Here is a 7,703-nt window from a genome sequence, read left to right as displayed (position 1 = left end):
TTTTACCATTGTTACAAAAACGAAGATTTTTCTTCTGTACACTGTACATTTTTAAAAAAATATGTTGTGCTGTATTGCATTAGTTGTCATATGTCAAGAAAAAAAGGAACATGTTAAAATAAACAGAAAAAATAAACGCAGATTTGTTTTAGTCACATCTCAGGAGTCTGTGTCACAGCAGCTGGCCTCAACTTGAATCCCTCCTGAAATGAAATTTTGGTCCAACTTAATTTCTGTAAAATTATTTAAGATAATGGAACATTAAGGAGTTATTGCGACATGGGCATGGGGACTTTGCCTAGTAACTATGCATATCATTCAGCTATTGTAACCAAACACATAACAAGAGTGCAGGACTGTCACAATGTGTGCCTACTGTTTACTTTTAAAATACTTTACTCATTGAGCAGACTACTTGTCAATTTTCTCAGTTTCTATTACTAATTGGACATAACTTCAGAGTGACTAAGAGCATCTGGCTGGTTATCAAAATTAACAAAACATTACATGCCCATAGACATTCTAAGTTTGATAAATATTGGATAAACTAGAATTTGTCTGTAGGACACAGGGTGTGCCCCCCTCTGGTACATTTGTCACAGATAAGGGGAAATAATTCAAATGTTTGCAGTCTTAATGGGGTAAAGCCTCAACAAACATTTTATGAAAAGGATTCATTATTCTAGGCCATATACTTTTTGAGCTATGAGCATCACAAACAAAAAATCCTCTATTTTGGCTATTTCAAGGGGCTGTAACTCTGTAATAAGCGCTAAGATTCTCAAGAAGAATGCCAAGTACGCAAGGGGTGGGGGGGGGGGGGGGGGGGGGCAAGGTTTCATAAATTTGCATCAAATACTTTTTGAGCTATGCACATAATTAGGTGAAAATGATCATTTTTTTTACTATTTCAGGGGCCATAACTCTGAAAATAGGGGGCGGAGGCAGACAGAAAATAGGAGGTTCGTAAGTTCATATCATGATAAAGACTCTTGCAAGGTTTAATCAATCGATATGTAATACTTTTTGAGCTAGGTATGTCACAAGGTGAAAATGTGCATTTTTGACCATTTCAGGGGCCATAACTCTGAAAATAGGGGGTGGAGGCAGACTAAAAATTGAAGGTGCGCAAGTTCATATCATGATAAAGACTCATTCAAGGTTTCATCAATTTATATTGAACATTTTTTTAGCTAGGCGCGTCACGAACTTCGGATGGACGCACGCACGGACGCACGCACGGACAGGAGGGGTGGGGAGGTGGTACAAAAATGCTTCAGTTATTAAAGTTCAATAAGGTTTTTAATTTTATGCGAAAAATAGATAATGCTGCTGTCCAAAGAGAGACTACACATAACTGAATACTTACAAAAACGCTACTTTCAATATTACACGTGAAACTAGGAAGTCAGTCATAAAAGGAGATAATCAAAACAGTACATTTTATAGTACTTTTTATTGTCAAACCTATGACAAAACCTGCCCGCTTTGCTCAATAGGGAGAGTGCCTATCTATTGATCATTCCAAAACAAACAAACCTATGACAAATAAAGGTCGACCACGTTTTTTTGAGCCATGACTAATTTATGCAGGACAGTTTATTCGCCATAAAAGGGTAGGAACATATATTAATACATACTACAGCAGTATAAGTTATCATTGAATGTACAGGAATGCATGGCCCAAAGGATATGGTGTTGACTTAGATCTAACAAACTTGTTTTTCGTGGTTCAAACCTTGTTCAGCACATTTTTTTTAATCGTTTGTTTCAATAAACATTGTACGAGAAAATTGTGCAGTTCATTGAATCAATTAGTTAATGATGTGTTTCTTCGTCAGCGTGTAATGGTTTCAAGGCGTTACAGGAGAAGAGGAGAAGACAAATAATGGGTTGAAGATCCCATTGCCTCGCAGTATAAACGTGTTTCAACACTTACCAGTATAAGCCGTGCAACAGTGAAACGTGTTGCTGCAGAATTTAGTGTACCTGCATCAGAGGATGAAAGAAATGAATCATACCATTGACGAATTTGACAAAATTGACTAAAATAAAATAAAAATAATGTATACTAGAGAAAATATACGGCGGTAATCTGGGCTTGAACTCGCACCTCACAGTCTGAAGTCATTGCGCTTTACCAATTGCGCCAGCGATATAATCAAATTCATTGTAAACAAAACTTTTCAGCCAGGTATGGTCTGAATATCTATATAACCCAATTGAAAAAGTGTATCATTCCGTCACGGCTTAAAACACGCAGTCGAACTATACATGAGAAAACAATTATCAAACATTGGATTTAACAGGAAAATAATATATATTTTATGTTCATGGCAAAAAATATGGCAGCCACATTTTAATCAAAGGCATTATGACCCATTAAGTGGACACCGTCTGTTTTAAGTTCTTCAAGGGCCATAACTTAAGATTGACTTGCAGTATTCAGCTAGTTATTGAACTTGTACGAGCTATGCCCATGAATGTTGTGACCATACTTGTTGAATGTTGAGTACAAACTGCACAAAAAGATAGCAGATGCTGTCAATTTTCATGATTTGTAGCCATTCGAAGGCCGTAACTCTAGAGCAACTTGGATAGTCGGGGAGGTCATGGAACTTGGCCAAGATATGTCCATAAACATTGGAACCAAATTTATTGAACATCGATAAGAACTATTTTAGGTAGGGAACAGACACTCAAGTTTAATTGGCCATAACAACAACTGGGGCAATCAAGCTGATTATGGAACTTGTCTGTGATATGCCTTATAAACTTTGTGACCAAATTTGATGAAAATTAGGTTCGAATTGCGTAAGCTAGTCAGCATATGAATTTAGTGGATGTTGTCTGCCTCCCTCTATCACCACAGGTGATATAATGATACATCTAGTTTCATGGGCATGACTTTGTAGTAGTTAACACGGGGTAACACTGATATATTTGAACTTTGTAGCAGAATATCAATGAGGGGTGTATATTTGTAACAATACTGATTACTGACTGTAGACTAGATTGCTTGCGAGTCTTCTGAGCTTGCTGCTCTAGGTCATATAAAAGAGGTGTGTCTTTAAAGTGTGCCCAGTCTTTGACAGAGAACAGGTTTAAGGTGTCTTAAAGTGGCATTATGCGCATCTTACTGCACATAGTGTGTTTTTATGCCCCCGAAGGGAGGCATATAGTTTTTGAACCGTCTGTCCGTCTGTCAATCTGTCAGTCTGTCGGTCTGTCAGTCTGTCAGTCTGTCCGCAATTTTTGTGTCCGGTCCATATCTTTGTCATCGATGGATGGATTTTCAAATAACTTGGCATGAATGTGTACCACAGTAAGACGACGTGTCGCGCGCAAGACCCAGGTCCGTAGCTCAAAGGTCAAGGTCACACTTAGACGTTAAAGGATAGTGCATTGATGGGCGTGTCCGGTCCATATCTTTGTCATCGATGGATGGATTTTCAAATAACTTGGCACGAATGTGTACCACAGTAAGACGACGTGTCGCGCGCAAGACCCAGGTCCGTAGCTCAAAGGTCAAGGTCACACTTAGACGTTAAAGGATAGTGCATTGATGGGCGTGTCCGGTCCATATCTTTGTCATCCATGGATGGATTTTCAAATAACTTGGCATGAATGTGTACCACAGTAAGACGACGTGTCGCGCGCAAGACCCAGGTCCGTAGCTCAAAGGTCAAGGTCACACTTAGACGTTAAAGGATAGTGCATTGATGGGCGTGTCTGGTCCATATCTTTGTCATCCATGGATGGATTTTCAAATAACTTGGCATGAATGTGTACCACAGTAAGACGACGTGTCGCGCGCAAGACCCAGGTCCTTAGCTCAAAGGTCCTAAACTCTAACATCGGCCATAACTATTCATTCAAAGTGCCATCGGGGGCATGTGTCATCCTATGGAGACAGCTCTTGTTGGTGAATGTTTTACAAAAGCAATTTTTAAATGTGTTAAATTAACAGTAATGACGTGTAAGTATTTGAAGTTGATGCTTTAGAAATAAAGAAATCAGACTAATAGAATACTAGTTCTTTTCTTCAATCTTCTTCCTTTTTGTAGAGATTTCTGTTGTTAAAGGGGAGCAACTCCTGCGTGCAGTTTGACTTTTCTTAAAAAGACTGCCCGTCAAATAAGAAAAGTCATATTTGGAAACTTATTATTTCGTACTGGTAACAGGAAGTTTGAAATATTGGGTTAAAAACTATAATTTCCTCCACACTTTTTACTTGTACATCTATTTCAGCTGGATTTTTACTTCAAAAATGTGCATTTTTCCACTTTAATGAAATAAAGAGGATGTGTTTAGTAATAATTCAAGATTGTTGAAAATGATATCAAAATGGGGGAGTAATATTCAGCCACAATGACTTTATCTAAACTGTCATGGAGATATGATCTTGTTAACTTATTACCTTCAGTGGTCTGCAAATTTCTGAAACTTCAATGTGTCATACCTTTTACAAAATTATGTTTTAAGATTTTCCTGCATTACAAAGGGCTGAAATTGGGGCTCAAAATAAATTCTTGTACAAATCTAATATTGTACCCCATTCCGTTTACAAAAATATGCATTTTCTATGTAATATTACTTGTGTTACCAGTCAAAGGGGAGGTAAAAAACTAAGGACAAGCACAATGTAACATCTAAAATTGAATCCCCGAGTTGGACCTCTGTGACAGATTACTCAAGGTCACTGACTTTGAATCACTTGCTTGGAATATAAAATTCTTTCATGTGAGGAAGCCATCCAGCTGACTCTGGGAAGGTGAGTGGTTCTACCCAAGTGCCCATCTGTGCCTGAAGCATAGCTCAAAGGAGCTCCTGTGGTCTTCATCCACCATGAAAAGCAGGAAAGTTGCCATAATATTATGATGTATAATTGTGTCTGTGTGTCATTAAACACGAAAAAGACAACAAAACAAACAAGAGGGCCATGATGGCCCTATATATCGCTCACCAGAGTTAATCTGGCCTACTGACCTAGTTTTTGATCTCACATGACCATGACTTGAACTTGACCTATAGATCATCAAGACAAACATTCTGACTAAATTTCATAAAGATTTGGTTACAACTGTGGCCTCTAGAGTGTTCACAAGCTTTTCCTTTGATTTGACCTACTGACCTAGTTTTTGACCCCACAGGACCCAGTTTCCCTAGAGATCATAAAGACTTACATTCTGACCAAGTTTCATAAAGATAGGGTCACAAATGTGGTCTCTAGAAAACAAACAAACAGAAACTATGGATTTTCTGTATTTTAATTTTTCAATTTCCAACAATTGTTTAGCACAACTTTAGTCACATACATACAAAAAATACAAGTAAGACAATATATCAGAGGCAGTATTAAATAGGTAACATTGTTTTCAATAACTTTGCCTTGGAATTATATTTTGTTGTTACTTCAAACTATAGGGATTCACATATTTCTTCATAGCAGAGATGCATAAATGTGTATTATTTGTATAATTTTGGTTAAATAAGTTGCATAGACTGAATAAAATTTTGTAATTTGACTGGATGCATTTAGACAGGAAACAAATTAATCACTGTTTATAATCCAGTCCCTGTTTGTTTGGTCATATTTCTGATTCTTCATTAACAGGGGAAGTAACTACAGCAGGTTGTTTCTATACTCACATTTTTTTATTGACCAAGGCTCTGGACATAGGTGTATTGTTTAGCCATCAGATAAAAAGCGCTACTTTAGAGGCTTAAAAGTAACTTGTAAAATGTTTAAAGAATTAAAAAAAATAACCATGCAGCCAGGGAGCCAGGTTAAGTATAAGCCACAAATAGGTGTGTTTAACAAGACAGATTTCTGCCTAGGTCATGTACCTTGTCATTGAAATTATAACACATACTATGCAATTTCATATGAAGGTTCTTCAACTATGCAACTTGGAACCCATTCCTTCTAAGAGTATGACGAGTTGAACACACAAAATTTCTTTACTACACCATATATAGTGAAAAACACTGGTCAAAATGGTCCCAGCCCATCCTTTATAGTCATATTCAGATAAGATTGTGCAACTGAGCAACTCTGAATTCATGTGCAACTAAATTAGTCTGTCATTCATTTATTTGATTTATACAAGTCAATCCTACAATGTTTTTGCTTCATCCCTCCATTTTAAAGAAGTGAACGATCTGTCTTATAGACATAATGCCACTGCTGACACTTGATTGAAATCTATTTTTTGGTTAACGTTAGTCCCAAATGCTTTTTATCATTTCCTAGCTTATCATTTACACGTCAGCATTAAACAACATGTTATGCGTGATATTGCAAAAACATTCTAGCTGTTTTCTTGGATTTAGTCACTCTGGCGCGACTGATGTCATTATATACTAGAATTGTGTCCATAAGGACACGGGTGGTTCTTTAAACTGCGCCATCATTTATGGTCATATTCAGATAAGGTTGTGCATCTGAGCAGCTTTAAATCTATTCCTTCAAAAAGTGTATGAGGAGTTGAACACACCAAATTTCTTCACTAGCGCCTTTTTTGTGAAATTAAGAAAGGGCCATAATTTTAGAAAGATAGCCACTGAAAAAAAAAGTCCATTATTTATGGACATCTTCACATCAAGGTTTTCATCTGTGAAACATTCAAGCATATCCTTATAATAGAGTTTCAGGAGTTGGACATATACTGGTAAATCTTTTCTCTATAAAGCCAAACTATCAAAGGACATAACTGCAGTAAAAAAAAAGTCACAGCAAAAGTTCCTTTATGGTGATTGGCATGTCATCAAGCTTGTTCATCTGTGAAAGTTTTAAGCAAATGAGGCAAATAGTGTCAGACGAGTATATATTCTGTAATGCAAAACTATCAAAGGGCCATCACTGCTGTAAAAAAGTCACAGCAAAAGTTCCTTCCTTAATGGTCATCTACACATCAAGCTTGTTTATCTGTGAAAGTTTGAAGCAAATAAGGCTAATCGTGTTGGAGAAGTTGAAAACAATATTTTGGGACGTACGTACAGAAAGCAGCAATGCTATATGTCCCCCACATAACTGCGGGGGCATGTTACATATCCTAAAAGTAAAATACACATACAAAAGATAACAGAACATTTATAACAATAATAGTTTAATAAAACAATATGGCAACCAGACACATCTCTAACTTTTAATACCTAGTCTACTGTTTCAGTTACATAACAAAAATATAATAATTATCGTAAGTAATTGTTTGTTCTAATTAGTACATTTGTTTTAACAGATCAGAAATAAGCAGTCACTGATATCATGTTTTTTTCTTATATTCAATCCCTAATCCTTAAGATGTAGGGAATATTTAAGAAAAAAACCCAATTGAATTATAAGAATGAGCGGGGAGGGGGGGTGGGGATTTGGGAAATTTTTAAGAAAGGCATGCAATTTATTTCATTGTATTTGAAATATTCATGTGTGATAATTTTTTACAATTACTAACAATAACATCTACAAAATAACAGAAAATGTGTGTGTGTTGGATATTTGCCAATCTTTTCAAGACCTTCAAGCAATGTCATTATTTCATTGATAATCTTAATTAATATTGCAAATGTGTGTATTAATTTTTTAGTTTTCAATGTGAACGTAACAGTTTTTGAACATCATTTACAAAAATGTATACACAAAATAATATTAGTCAATTAGTCCATAATACTTTTATGGTATATTGCAAATACCCATCAAG

Source organism: Mercenaria mercenaria, chromosome 13, assembly GCF_021730395.1.
Source record: "Mercenaria mercenaria strain notata chromosome 13, MADL_Memer_1, whole genome shotgun sequence".
NCBI lineage: Eukaryota > Metazoa > Mollusca > Bivalvia > Venerida > Veneridae > Mercenaria > Mercenaria mercenaria.
Note: the sequence above shows the minus strand (reverse complement) of the source record.